This window comes from Vombatus ursinus, unplaced genomic scaffold (assembly GCF_900497805.2).
Source record: "Vombatus ursinus unplaced genomic scaffold, bare-nosed wombat genome assembly UNPS02014962.1, whole genome shotgun sequence".
Classification (NCBI taxonomy): domain Eukaryota; kingdom Metazoa; phylum Chordata; class Mammalia; order Diprotodontia; family Vombatidae; genus Vombatus; species Vombatus ursinus.
This window is the reverse complement of record NW_020954740.1, coordinates 455,413-471,568: the sequence shown is the minus strand read 5'-3', so window position 1 is coordinate 471,568 and position 16,156 is coordinate 455,413.

Below are 16,156 nucleotides of genomic sequence, written 5' to 3'. Positions count from 1 at the left end.
ATTTGTTCAACATCATACAGGTAGTATCAGAGATAAGATCTGAACCCTTGGCTTCTGATTTCAAATACAATGCTCTTTTCACTAACCCAGGCTTAGCTAAAGTTAATGCTAAGGTTTCAAGGAGTTGACAGGGACAATAGTGGTGCCTGATGAGGTAGAAAGCCAGTGCTTGAGGCAAATGGAGCAAACAGGATGCAGGAAGTGACCAGCCAGAAAAATGATCAAAGACGACTATCCAGTGAAGCCCCCCACCACGGACTTACCTATGTACTTTTACAAAGCACCCCAGTTACCTGACATTCCAGAACAACTCTTCCCCTCCCCTTTCCTGTTCCCTTTGCTTATCTGTATGGACTACATGACATCCTGGAGCAGTGCTCCCCTTCCCCCTTTCCATTTCTCCTTGCTTATCTGTATGACAAAGGCACCTCCAGACTACCTGATATCCCAGGCATTCCAGTGCTCTGCTTGCCCCTCCTCCCACTCTCTTGTTCTCCTTCCCACTAATCCATCAAACTATATAGACCAGACACCTAACTCCAATGATGGCTCTGCCTCCCTTAGGGGCCCAGGGCCCAGGTCTATGCTCTGTCTCTCCCATGTAGAAGCAAGGTCTGCTTGGATGCATCACCCCAGTAAATGCCTTTCTTTAACTTGTAAAACTGTCCGTGTCTTTACTCCATCATTTCTGGCAGCACCCCAACATTCTTGGAGTGTACCTGAACTCCATCAGTGCCATTCAGAGAAATAAGGAAGATTGGACAAAGAGTTTATTTTGATTGAAAAACTCTTATCTCCATTTTACAGGTGAAGAAACTGAAATTCAGAGAAGTGAGGGAACTTGCCAAAGGCCATGCTGCTATTAAGTGGCATTGTTAGGACTCAAACCCATGCCTTTGGTCTCCTAGAGAAGGTTTTTCATGAAAGGTTGTTGTTTTTTTTTCTCCTCACTTCATCCTCTCTATCCCACCAAGCAAGCTCCTGTCCATGTTTCTCTGGGTTGACCTCCACTAATGGCAGTACATCTTGGGTATGTTGAGTTTAAAGTACATGTAGAATATACAGGTGGAGGTGCTCAGCTGATTGTTGAAAATTCCAACTGGAGGGGCAACTAGGTGGTGCAGTGGATAGAGCACCAGCCCTGAAGTCAGGAGGACCTGAATTCAAATCCAGCCCCAGACCAAACACTTGACACTTAGTAGCTGTGTGACCCTGGGCAAGTCACTTAACCCCAATTGCCTTAAAAAATAAAAGAAAATTCCAACTGGAGCTTAGGGGTAGGACTAGAGACATGGATTTTGGAATGTCCACATAGAGTTGATAGTTGAAGTTGTGGCTGTATGAGACATCACTAAGGGAGATAATACAAAAAGAAGAGGGCCAGAGATAGAATCTTGGAAAATACCTACATTTATAGGGATAAAAAGGAAGAGAAGACAGTGAAGAAAAAAGAGTGATCAGAGAGGTAGGTGGAGAAAAGGAAAGAGGTGTATGACAACAATAATTCATACTTATTTACTTTGATGCTTTTAAGATTTACAAAGTAATGCAACATTAAGGTCAGCAATGTCACATTCTGCAGATAATTTGAGAGGGATGAAAATGGGGCATGGGAAATGCCATGAAATTGGATGATTGATGAATCATCTTTGAGGAAGCAGTTTCAATAGCACAGCAAGGATCTGGTAGCGGTAGTGCTACCACTACTATCCAACATAGTTTTAGAAACAGCTATAGGACAGCAGGGACAAAAAATTAATGGACTGATCATTAGCAAAGAAGCAGAAAGGTAGGAAATAAGCATTTATACAGCAACTGCTATGTGCCAGGCACTGTGCTAAGCATTTACAAATGTTATCTCATTTGACCTTCAAAAGAAGAGGGTAAAGTGCCTTTACTTGCAGATGCTGCAACTGTACATTTAGAAGATTTAAAAGACTCAAAATACTTGAGAAAATAAGTTCACTTAGCAAGTTATGAAGGCTTAAGATGAATTCACAAAGTCATCTTTATTTTTATATATAATGCAGGACTGATTATTAAATGAACTTTTTGTATATATTCTTCATTCTGAAGCCAATCAAAAAACCTTTCCTCACCACAAGGTAAGCTGACCAGAACAGTCACTGAAATACCTGTACATGGTCTGAAGTTTACACAGGGGATTATATCAGTAGAGGATCCAAAGAGACTGCAAATTTTAATCTCTGAAACTTTTTTTTGTTTTTGTTTTTGTTTTTTTCTCTTAAAGATCAGCCTTGATCCCAAATCACTCAGGCTCTCATTGATTGGTCAACAACAGGTCCCAGGCCAAGCCCCACTTGGTCATTGTTTGGGGCCTAATTGGCTCAGAATGAATGTAAATAATTGTTTCTCTTTGGCCAGAAATCCTGAGGGTCTTCCAGTCCCAGACCTGTTTTTTTTTTTTAAAAGGGCCATTCTTTGCCTCATTTCTCATTAAGCCTTACCACTAAATGAGCCCTGCCTCAGTCAAACTGAGACCAGTTAAAGACCTTAGCTTCAAAAGGCCAAGTTTCCCCACTGCATCCTGTGCCATTTCCAGTTGTCCTCATCCATATCTGGCCACTGAACCCAGATGGCTCCAGAGAGGAAAGTGAGGCTGGTGACTTTGCACGGCAGAGCATAATACATATGCTTATAAGGGCTGGGTTCTCATTGGCCAGTCTCATATTATATATACACAGCACAAACAAAATCCTAAAATCCATAGAAAGTAAAATACAATGTACAACAATGATAAAATGTAAGAAATATTAGGCATTAACTTACTAAGACTCTGTAAGACCTAGATAACAAAAATCATATAATGACTTTTGACAGAAAAAAAAGGAAGAACTAAAAAACTTAGCAACCCGAGTGAAAAAGCTCTATGGGGTCTTGTGGACTGAAAGCTCAGTATGAGTAGCAGTATGGCATGATGGCTAAAATAACCTAACCACATCTCCCCCATCCTATACTTGTATATCTGAATTTTGAAATGTTAATATATCATCCAAAGTATTAAGGGACAGGCTCAGGAGGAGGAGTCTATGTAAATGTAATGTAGTGAGTTGGGGTAATATGCAATTGTCTATAAGGTGAGACATAGGGAGGAACATCTAAATGATACAATTATTGGTATGTTACTCCATTGAAACCACCATAATAGAAGTGAAGACAACAACAAAGACTTTGAGTAGATTAACAAATTAACAAATCCCCTGCAGCAAGACTTGTTCAAGACATAAATGGGCTCTGGGAGATGGGAGACAGAGATCAATTAATAATCTTTTCTTACTTAATTCGGCAACAACAAAAACAATAAAGATAGGGAGGGAAGACTGAAAAGACAATTTACTTGATTGTGGATTTCATAAATATCAAACAAAGAAGGCATAGAAGAGGAAAGGGTAAATGATTGTTTTTAAGGAGTGAATGATTTTAGAGTAACACTTTAAGAAAAAAGTAGGGAGAGAAGAATAAATACACACATGCCCCCCCCAAACTTAAACCACCAAAACTATATAGGTAACTGAGCCAATACAAAAATTAGGGTTAGCATTGTATGGGTCAAGATAAATGCCCATGTCTATACATGAAGACTGGGATTCAATTGTGTCTAGAGTTATGAATACATTTCTGGGTGAAGTCATTCTCAATAAACTCCATTGAGTCTACATTACCTCTAGGATCAAATATAAACACCTGTATTTGGCACTCATCAGTTCTCATGGTTTTAATGATCATCTTTATGCTTAGGGCTCCTAGATATATAGATATATAGATATATAGATATATAGATATATAGATATATATATCTTTCCCTAACCTTTCTCCTGGGTTCCAATAGCAGGTTATGAACTGTCTAGTGGACATTTCTAGTTGGATATCCCATAGAAATCTCCAATTCAATATGTCAAAAGTAGTTCAAGTGACAGAATTTTTGTTAGGCTCCAATAATACATGCATGTAAATACATGTAAAACACTTTACTAGCTTAAATCACTAGATAAATCAGTCCATCAGATCAGAGAGACTTCCCTAGTTACTTCCATTACATATGCTTTGTAATAAATATCCTTTATGTTCCGATCTTTATGGCAAGCCTTAGTTGCTTGCCAGGGATTCAAAACTCATTAAGGAGAGATACAAATAAGTCAGATTCTGATGTTTCCAGAAAAAAACTTTTTAGGCTAGGGCATGAGCTAGAAGGATGTGTCAGAGATGTCCCAAGATTGAATATGGCCCATCTGTCCAGAGCTTTGATTCTGATCACCTTAAAAATATATGTTACTTATTTGATATAGGCTTTCCTTCCATTACTGAATAGTTGTTCTTCTGAAAATTTTATAAGAGTGTAGCTTTAGAAGGGACTGGAAGGATCTGGAAATGACTTTAGATGTCATCTAGTTCAACCCCTTGCTTTTATAGATAAAGAAACTGAGACCTAGAGAGCAACTTGCAAACTCACAGACAGCAGAATGATGATTTGAATTCTGGAACCCTGATTCCAAATCCATATTCTTTCCATTATACCACAGTTGGTTGTAAATCATGTTATATTTATTCACTGTAAAGGGAAAAAGGAGGGGAGGACTAAGACATAACAGTTCGTATTTATTGAATACATAAAAACTTTAAGGGAAAAAAGCATGAATTTTCTTACTTAAAATATTTTTAAAATGATGCCACTATATAAAATATTACTACATACAATGTGAAGTTGCCCAGACAAAAAGTCCATCTAGGCCTGGAGAACATATGGAAAAACTCTCCAATAAAGAAAGACCCTCTTCCTTCAAATATACAACCAAGGAAAACCTTGAAGGGTTTCTCTTGAGAGGCTGATGCTACTCTGTTTCTAAATGATAGGAAGGATGTGTGTTCAGTTATACCCAAATGCCACATTACAAATCGGGGAGGTTTCTACCCATACATAGGAGTTCACCACATTCCATGGAGAGGGAAGAATTTAGCATTAAAGATCATAAGAGCATAGGATTTACAGGCGGAAGCTACCTTAGAGGTCATCTCATTTAACTCCTTCATTTTACAAATGGGGAAATGGAGGTTCAGCAAGAGGATTTGCTCAAGGACATATTTTTCTCTCCAACTTCAGGTCCTGATAATTTTTCCCTCAACTTTCCCTCACCTACTTCAGATAAGAATGAGGTTCAGGAGATGTCCACTCCCAATACCTCTACCTCCATTATTATATAATTTCCTCCTATTTGTACCAGTTAGGAGAAATAATAGTTTTCCCTTACTCTTCTTCCTCATTCATTCTCAAATATATTCTTTTTCCTGCTTTTCTTTTCTCTTTAAACATACGTGCACACACACACACACACACACCTTGAGTATTTTTTCTATATTCCCTCAAGATGGTAGGATTCTGAAGAGGCAGCCTCTTTTCTCTCTTTTAGGATATAAGCACTTGCATGCAGGACATAAATTGGCTGCAATGCATTATCAACCAAAAATTTTGCAATACAACTACCATAAAGCATATCTTCAGAAAGATGTATGACTGGGGAAGAAAGTGGGCAGAATATGTGGCAAGAGTGAAGAACAGGAGGTGGAGCCAAGATGGCAGAGGGAAAGCAGTGACCTGCGTGAGCTCTCCCCCAAACCCCTACAAATACCTATAAAAAATGGCTCTAAACAAATTCTAAAGCAGCAGAACCCACAAAAAGACAGAGTAAAACAAATTTCCAGCCAAAGACAGCCTGGATGGCTGATCAGAAAGGTATATTGCGCCAGGCAGGGAGAGGAGCGCAGTGTGGCATGGGTGCACAGGCTGCAGAGACCCTGGAGCAGGCCTCAGAGGACTGAATCATGGGCAGCTGTGGCGGTTTCCAGACTTCTCAACCCATGAATGCCAAAGCCAAATTAGAAGGTCAGTGGGAAAAGTCTGTGACTGCAGTGAGAGAAGAAGCCAGATCTCAGCCACCCTGAGGGCAGCGGCTGCCTTCTGAGCTTCCCGCCCACAGACTGAGGGGGAATCCAGTGGCTGATCAGAGGGGGATTTCAGGGTTCTCTTTGCCAGTAGTGAGGCAGGATTCTCTTGCTTTGCCCATGCTTGGATCTGGGTCACAGTTCTGAGGGGCGGTCCTGGGGTGAGGAGGAGCACTGGCATGGTGGAGCTTGTTGTGGCTGTGGAAAGAAAACACCTCGACCCTTATCATAGCACCTTGGAAGAACTGAAAATTTTCAGGTCCCTAAAAGTATCTCTGAAAACAGTTGTACAAACCCCCAAAGCTTGGGACAGTACATCACCCACACTGGAAGCAGACTTTTACCTCAACAAAGAGTTTAAAACTCAAGTAATTGTTTGGGATCCTGAGCAAGCAGCGCAAAAAGAGTCAGACTATATTATCTTACTTTGGTGACAAAGAAGATCAAAACATATAACCAGAAGAAGAAAACAAAGTCAAAGCTCCTACATCCAAAACTTCCAACAAAAATATGAATCAGTCCCAGGCCTTGGAAGAGCTCAAAAGGGATTTTGAGAAGCAAGTAAGAGAAGTAGAGGAAAAACTGGGAAGAGAAATGAGAGTGATGCAAGAAAATCATGAAAAGCAAGTTGTCAGCTTGCTAAAGGAGACCCAAAAAAATACTGAAGAAAATGACACCTTAAAAAATAGCTTAACCCAAATGGCAAAAGAGGTCCAAAAAGCCAATGAAGAAAAGAATGCCCTAAAGAGCAAAATTGGCCAAATGGAAAAGGAAGTCCAAAAGCTTACTGAAGAAAATACTTCCTTAAAAATTAGAATAGAGCAATTGGAAGCTAGTGACTTTATGAGAAATCAAGACACTGTAAAACAAATCCAGAAGAATGAAAAATTAGAAAACAATGTGAAATATCTCATTGGAAAAACAACTGACCTGGAAAATAGATCCAGGAGAGAGAATTTAAAAATTATTGGACTATCTGAAAGCCATGATCAAAAAAAGAGCCTAGACATCATCTTTCAAGAAATTATCAAGGAAAACTGCCCTGATATTTTAGAACCAGAGGGCAAAATAGAAATGGAAAGAATCCAGCGATCTCCTCCTAAAAGAGATCCCCAAAGGAAAATTCCTAGGAATATTGTAGCCAAATTCCAGAGTTCCCAGGTCAAGGAGAAGATATTGCAAGCAGCCAGAAAGAAACAATTCAAGTATTGTGGAAACACAATCAGGATAACACAAGATTTAGCTGCTTCTACATTAAGGGACCGTAGGGCATGGAATATAATATTCCAGAGGGCAAAGGAGATAGGATTACAACCAAGAATCACCTACCCAGCAAAACTGAGTATAATTCTTCAGGGGAAAAAATGGTCATTCAGTGAAATAGAGGACTTTCAAGCATTCTTGATGAAAAGATCAGAGCTGAATAGAAAATTCGACTTTCCAATACAAGACTCAAGTGGAACATGAAGAGAAAAACCTGGAAAGACTTACATGAACTGATGCTGAGTGAAGTGAGCAGAACCAGGAGAACACTGTACACAGTAAGATTGAAAAAAAAAAGAGTGGAGAATAGACTTCTCACATGCTCCTTTGGTATTCATGTAATGTCAATAGAATTGAGGAAGGTAGGTGGCTCAGTGGATAAAGCACTGGGCCTGGAGTCAAAAAGATCTCAGTTCAAATCAAACCTCAGACACTTACTTAGTTCAGTCATTTAATCTCTGTTTGCCTTAATCCACTGGAGATAAAAATGGAAACTACTCCAGTATTTTTGCCAAGAAAACCCTATGGACAGTATTGGCCTATAGTGTCCATGGGGTCACAACAAATTGGACATGATTGAACAACTGAAAAACAACAAGGTGCACCAACTAGGTGGCAGCTAGATGGCACAATGGATAGAGTGTTGAACCTGGAGTCAGGAAGATTCATCTTCCTAAGTTCAAATCTGGCCTCAGACACTTAATAGTTGTGTGACCCTGGGCACAGAGATCACACTTAACCCTGTTTGCCTCAATTTCCTCATCTGTAAAATGAACTGGAGAAATGGTCAACCACTCTGGTATCTTTGCCAAGAAAATGGAGTCAGAAAGAATTGAACACAATTGAACAACAATAAAAATATTAATAGAATTAGAGGAAGGCCTAAAAATGTCAGATAGATCTATCATGAGGGACTTATGGGAGGACACATGAGAACTGCATTTGATTAGAGGAATGAATGGGATCTGCAAAAGCAGAGGACATACCCAATTCATTTAGATCATTAATTCATTGGAATATATAAAAGTATTTATGAGTTCATATCATCAGGATCATGTCCAGATGAATTACATCCTGTTGTACCAAAAAAAATTAGCAGAGTTGATTGGTAAGATACTGTAAGTGATCTTTGAAAGACTGTAGGGAACAAGAAAAGTACTATAGAACTGAAGAAGGGCAAATGTTCTCCAGATTTTCAAAAGGGAAAGAGAATGGAGTCTGGTAGCTACAGGCCAATCAGGTTGACTAGAATGTAGTATTAAAAGAATAGCTAATAAACATCTAGAAAAGACAGTAATTACAAGTAACTAGCATAGTTTCCTCAAAAACAAGCCATGTCATGCTTTAAATTGGTCCAATCATTCTGGAATACAATTTGAAATTAAGCCAAAAAGTTCTTAAGATGTCCATACCCTTTGATCCAGAGATCCCATTGCTGGGCATATATCTTAAGAAGATCAAAGGCAGAAAGGCCCCATATACACCAAGATATTCATGGCAGTACTTTTTTGTGATTTTTTTGTGTCCAAAATACCTGGAAATAAAGGTGTTTCTCAACTAGTAAAGAGACAAATTGTGGCATATGAATGAAATGATATTGTCTCAAGTGAAATTCAACAAAGATAGACTAAGCTAAGTTTTCTCCAAGCAAGATAACATTTTATAAACAGGGTACTGCCTGACAATAGAGTGGGTCTAATGACTGCCTCAGTTGGCCAAAAGACCAAGAATTGAAGATGCAATTCCTTTTTTTAAGCACAGAACAAAGAACAGAACAGAGTAGGTAAGGAAATGATACAATTGCCAATAGAGTTGGCAGCATCATGGGGATGAGGGCAAATGATTGGTTACATTAAAGAGAAGGGTTTACACACATGTGAGACCAGGATCTCCCCCCACCCCTTATCTTAGAGGAATGTTTTGGGGATTTATGGGACCCAGGGGTACCCCAAAGCTATTAATAGTGGACCCAGGTGGTAGACTCACTGGCTTCTTGTATTGAGATAAGATCATCTTTGATTGGAACAGGATAAGCAGAGATGGGACCAGCTCAGCTTATATGCTCTCAGGGATAACACACAAATGTCATGGAGTTTCTCAGGAGATGATATTATGAGGGATAACAAGCTTCCTTGGCACAAAGTGATTTGCAGGTAGTGCTAGCATAATAGTTCCCTTAGAACTAGAGTGTTTTATGAGAGTATTGAACTTCCAAACTTTAGCCAAGAGTTTTTCTTTACAAGTGATAGGATAAAGAGACTAAACTTCTGGTATCCAACTTTGAGAGAGGGAGACTGAACTTTTGAACTTATGAGCTTCTTCACTTAGAGACAAAGAAAAGGCTTGGGTTTTTATATCACATATAGAATAAGGTTATAGAAAATACAGGAGCAATATTTAATTTTCCACAATATGTTACAGTGATATAAGAAAGGATGGATGAATATAAAAATGTAGAGAAGCATAGGAAGATTTATATGAATTGATGCAGAGTGAAGCAGAGCCAGGAAAACAATATACCCAATGACAACAATGATGTAAATGAAAAGAATAAAATTTATTTTTTAAGGTATTGAAAGCTATTTAACTGTCATGAATAAGCATGGACTCAGAGAAGATTTGAAAAAAAAATGCACCTCTATACCCTATTTGCAGAAGTGGTGCAAAAGTTGATGTATTGTTTGGTTTTGCTGGACTGATTTTTCTTTTCTGTTTCTTTTAAAATTATTGTTACAAGGATGACTACTTGGATAGGGAAATGGGGAAGGATATATTCAGAAATGAAGGTAATATAAAAACAAAATAGTAAAAGTAAGATTTTCAAAAGGTAATGTCAGATAGAATTTATTTCCTTTTTTCAAAGGTTTACTAGAGTGCTAGACCAGGTGAAATGCTGTAGATATAGTTTACATGGATTTTAGCAATGCAATTGTGAAAGTCTATCATGATATTCTTGTGAAAAGATAGGCTTGACAACAATAGATTTAAGAGGTTTTGAATATAGTTGAGTGGCAGGGATCAAAGAGTAGTAACCAATTATTCTACATCAAATTGGAAGGTCACCAGTGAAATGCCCAAGGAATTTGTGTTTATTAAGACTTTTATCAGTGACTTGGATAAAGGCTTACATGGCACACTTAAAAAATTTTCAGGGTTAGATATGTTGTGCAGTGGATAGAGCACCGGCCCTGAAGTCAGGAAGACCTGAGTTCAAAACCGGCCTCAGACCAAACACTTGACACTTACTAACTGCATGACCCTGGGCAAGTCACTTAAACCCAATTGCCTAAAAAAAAAAAATGAAATAAAAATTTCAGATGACAAAGCTAAGGGGAGGGGAGGTGGGGGAGTTAACATTTGATGACTGATAATTCAAAGATATTTTGACAGACTAGAACTTTGAACCAAATCTAGCGAGCTGAAATTTAATAGTAAAGATAAAAGCCTTACACTTGGGCTAAAAAAAAAAATCAATTTCACAAGTACAAGAAAGGGAAGGTATTGGTAGATAGCAGTTCATCTGAAAAAGATCTGGACTGCAAGACTAATATGAGCCAAACAGTGTAACATGGCAGTCCAAAAAGGTTAATGTGATCTCGGGCTGCATTGAGAGGGGCAGCATTCAGGAAAGGGTGACAGTCTGACATACTACTGACATCATTTCTTATAGCACAATAGTATTCTGTCATGTGTGGGTTTTCTTTTCCCTTTTCTAATGTGTGGGTATTTGAGTTGCCACATATTTATTTGAAGAGGCATTTATTGACAATGAAGGAACTGAAATGGGTAGAAGCCTTGGCTTCCAACTTCATTCAACTGAAATTGCCCTCTCCAAAGTTACTACTGATCTCTTGGTTGACAAATCTAATGGTCTTTTTTCAATTCTCATCTTTCTTGACCTCTTGGTAACTTTTGACACCATCACTTCTGCCTAGATTTCTTCTTTGTGGTTTATGATATTGATCTCTTCTGGTTCTTTTATCTAGCTGTTCTTCACAGTTTTTGCTGGGCCCACTTCCATGCCACAGCCTCTAACTGTGGGTGTCTCCAATGCTCTACTGGATCCATTATTCTTTTTGCTCTGTATCATCTCAATTGATGATCTCATGAGCTCTTAGGGTTGAATTATTATCTCTATGCAGATGATTTCCAGATTTATATACGGAACCTTAGTTTCTTTTATGACATCTAGTCACAAAATCTCCAGCTACCTCTTGGACATCTCAAACTGGATTTCCCATAGGAATCTCAAATTCACCATGTTTAAAACAGAACTCATTGTTTTTTCCCCAAACCCTTCCCTCTTCCAACTTCTTTATTTGTGCCGGTCGCTCCGTGCACTCTCCTACTAACAGGAGCCAGCTGCCAGGGTCATACTCACCAGTACTCGGAGCCCAGCCAGATAAACATAGAGACAGCCGATCAGGAGGTGCAAGCACTCGAACTTTATTCAGAGGCCATCACAGCAAGGCCAAGCAGGAAAGCAAGAGCAGGAGCAAGAGAGCAGGAGCAAGAGAACGAGCTCCAATCCCTACCGCCCCTTATATACCTTCCTAGCCCCTCCTCCTCAGCCCGCCTACTAGTGATTGATTGTAGGATCAGATACCGGAAGGAGACATCTGGGGTTAGCGCTGCACCTAGGGAGAGGATGTGACAAAGGAAGCCAGGCCTAGACACCGGAAGGAGACATCTGGGGTTAGCGCTGCACCTAGGGAGAGGACTAGACAAAGGGAGTTCGTTCTCTGCCATCCCACTCCCACGTGGCACAGCCCCCTGCCTCAGGAGCACGTGCTCCGGCTACTTTCTTGTATCCTGTTCCTATCCCAGTTCACCACAACTCCACATGGTACAGCCCCCTGCCTTGGGAGCATGAGCTCCGATTACTTCCCCGTATCCAGTTCCTATCCCAGTTCACCACAACTCCACATGGGGCACAGCCCCCTGCCTCGGGAGCGTAAGCTCTGGTTACTTCCTAATATCTTGTCCCTGCCCCATCTTGCCACAACCCCCATGTGGCACGTAGCCAACATCAGACAGTCCCTCACATTTGTTACTTTCTAGGGCACCACCATCCTCAGTTACCTAAGCTCACAGTTTCAGTGTCAGGCTCAACTCTGCTTGTGCACTTGCCCTATACATCCAATCTGTTGCTAGCTCCTGTTGTTTCTACTTTCACATAAACCTTGTCTACATTCTCCCCTCCACTCAGTCACAATCTTAATCTAGGCCCTTATCATTTCACAGCTGTGCTGTTGCAATAACCTTCTAACTAGTCTCCCCATCAAGTTTCCCCCACTCTAATCCATTCTCTAAAAACTAGTTAAGAACATTTGTTTTTCCTCTGGTTGGATTATCCCCTAGTGCCTAGCAAGCATCACAGATGAGACCTTCCAGGTTCTCTTGTTGGCTAATTTTGGGCAAATCAGGGAAGCTTCTAGTATGATCTCATCTCCCTCAACTGATTACTGCCCTTAAAGATTCCAAATTAGAGGTAGCAGACTATAGCTTGCTCTCCACTAATGACCATCCTGGAACCCCTGAAAAGGAGGAAGTTGTTCTAATGTGTGACAGAAATGGAACTTTTCCTTTTAAAAAATGGATAAAACTTAGAAGCTTCTTTGGACCAGCCACACCAGATGGAGGTCCACAACAACCTATTCCTGGATTCAGTGAATTATAAATCATATTCTTCAACAATAAATCTTCTTTGCACACACAGCTCTTGTGTATGGGTTTTCTTTTCCAAATTTATTATTTATTTTTAACATTCATTAAAAAAATTATTTTTGAGTTCTGAATTCCTCTGAAAAGCAAGAAATGTGGTATCAATTATACATGTGAAATCATTCAAAACATATTTGCAAATCAGCCATTTTGCAAAAAAAAAATGCTAGAAAAATAAAGTAAAAAATTATGCTTCAAACTGCACTCAGTTCTCTCTCTGGAGCTGGATAACACTTTTCATTAAGTCCTTTGGAATTGTCTTGGATCATTGAATTGATCAGAAAACCCGTTATTCACAATTAACCATCATACAATATTGCTGTTATTTGTACAATGTTCTCCTGGTTCTGCTCATTTCACTTTGCATCAGTTTACATAATTCTACCCAGCTTTTTCCAAAACCATCCTGCTCATCATTTCTTATAGCACAATAGTATTCTGTCATGTGTGGGTTTTCTTTTCCCTTTCCTAATGTGTGGATATTTCAGTTGCCACATATTTATCTGAAGAGGCATTTACTGACAACGAAGAAACCGAAATGGATAGAAATCAGTCTCACTTTTAAGCTTCTTAAGCATGAGGAGTCATTATTTCAACTACAGTGGTGAGTGGTCCTATTTTAGAAGACTATATAAAAGGCCAAGCACATTGTATTAGTCTGTTATTTAGAGTTCAATTACCCCATTTTTTATATACATTCTAATGAATTTAAATTATTGATTTAAAATGAATGCTAACTGTCAAACCCAAGTCTTTCTTTGGTCCATCTTGCTTTAATAAATAGCCATTTATAAACAAATGCTAGAATTTATTTATTTGCTAAATAAATGGCTAAAGATCACAGATGTAAGGTGTTGTTTTTTTTTTAATTCAGAATTTTGTACTTTCCCCTTTACATTTACATTATCATAATATCCCTCAAAATCACCTTATTCATTGAGAATGAAAAAAACAAACAAAACCCTGCACCAATCCCCTTTTTTCTTTTTTGCTTTGTCCAGGAAGGCCTGGATACCACATTCCTTAGCATCACATTCATATGGCACTTACTGATGAAATGCTTTGGGGTCCTGCTTTCAACCAGGCTAAATTTTTTACACTTAAGAGTGACCAATAACATGCTGGGACTCTCAAGTATTTATTAAAAATAGGTATGGTTTAGGCGCAGCATGTAGTAGAGAAGAAAGTCTTAGACTTAAAAGTCAGAAACATTGGAGTCTGAGTTGCAGCTCTTCCACTTGATTACTGCATGACCTCGGGTGAGTCATTTTTTCTGTCTCAATTTCCTCTTTTGCTAAGTGGGGATGATTCTTAATAAGAATTATCTTAATAAAAGGATTTGTTCAGTAAAGTTTGGATTCAGGCAAAGGGCTGCACTTGAGGACCTAAAGGGCCACATGTGGCCTCCAGGACACAGGTTCCTCACCCCTGATTCTTACACTATTCGTCTCCGGGTCATAGTGGTGAGGATCAAATGAAAAAAAAAATACACGTCAAAACTTTTTAGTCATAAGGCACTATACAAATAATAGCCATTATCATAGCCTAGACAACTAAATAATAATGTAAAGCAGTAGAGCAGGATGCCTATAGGCAAATTTTCTACTAAAGCAGTTAACAAAAAAGCCTAAGCAAGATAATGGATCACATTTATATACTGCTTTTGTTTATAAGGCACATTCTTCACAACCATCCCAGCAACTAGGCAGAATTATTTTCATTTTGCAGATGAGGAAATTATAACTTGGAAAGGTCAATGAGCTTAGCAAGGGTCATACAATTTGTAAGTAACAAAAATGGGATTCAAACCCAGGTCTGGGCTAAATCTTAGTGCAGCACTTTTCCCACTGCATAATGTTGGTGAAATGCAAAATAAGATATTTTTAGGAGGTCCAATAAAACTATTCTTCATACCAAAAAGCAAAAAACAATTCCAGTCAAATACAGAGTGTTCCAAAGGTCTTTATGAAGTTTTAAGCAACTAAACCTTGGCATCTGCACAGATTTTGGGACACCATGTATAAGAGCACTTTACCTGCCCCTTGTAAAATGATGACATCACAGACAATAGACATATAGACAAAGATACCACACAGACAACTCCTTCAAGGAATAAGGGTTCCTGATGTAGAATGGACCCCTACTTACCGCAACATTTGGCTAATTCAACAATGGATATTTTTAAAAAGTATTAATAGATGGTTCATAAAACACTGAAGCATTTGGAATTATGCAAAAAAGACTTTTTAATGCAGTGACCCCACTAAGTTGCTTAATGATTGGGGCGATGGGGGGAGACTCATCTGTGCAATTTTTTGGGGAAAGGAGAGATACACTGGATCTGACTTCAAAATATCTCCTACCAATATGCTGGATTTGGAATCATTCGGGTTTGAATCCTGGCTCTGCTACTTTGGTGACTTTGGACAAACGGCTTGACCTTTCAGCTTGTTTCCTTACCTAATTTCCAAGTGAGAGAAAATTTTCTTTTCTATCTCCCCTAAACTGACCTTTCCAATTTCTACCAGTTAGTTGCTTGCTCGTAGTCCTGCCACAGAGATCCTGGGGGGGCCAATTTTTCTTCCATGTAACAATCCTTCTTTATCATTCTTCATCTCGGATGTCCTGTTTTCCTGCCACACTTTGGTGGGTGACTCAGAGATTTAAGTGTTACATGATTTGAGGCTAGTTAAGGGTTGAGTTAAATGGTATTTGTAAATGGAAAACATGTCTCTCCTCCTCCCTATGATGCCAACATTTTGAGGGGCATCACCAGTGATTTTACCAATACAGAGAACCTCTCATGGTGCAACTCTCTCTACTGATTTATCTCTTAAGGGATAACTGGGGGAAAAAAAAAATAAGGATTGTGACCTATGTTACAGGTGGGAATTATACACAGGTCTTCCTGTCTTCAAAGCCAATTGACTATTACTCTACAGGGATTCTCAAACATAATGAGGTAACTTCACAGAAACTGCAGAAAAGAGCCAGAAAAAATTGTTATAAGGGTTATAGTGAAAAAGAAAGCTGATTAGGAATACAGGAATTTTTGCTACAAAGAGCTAATAATTTACTTATATCATGGTTCCTTTCAAGGGGAAGTCTCAGCTGGTAATTTCATGGTAATTAGGAGGGGAGAGTCTTTACCTGCTGATAAATATCGTGACCCACTGGGGACAAGTGAGAAAAAGCCCTAGAAAGCACTGTA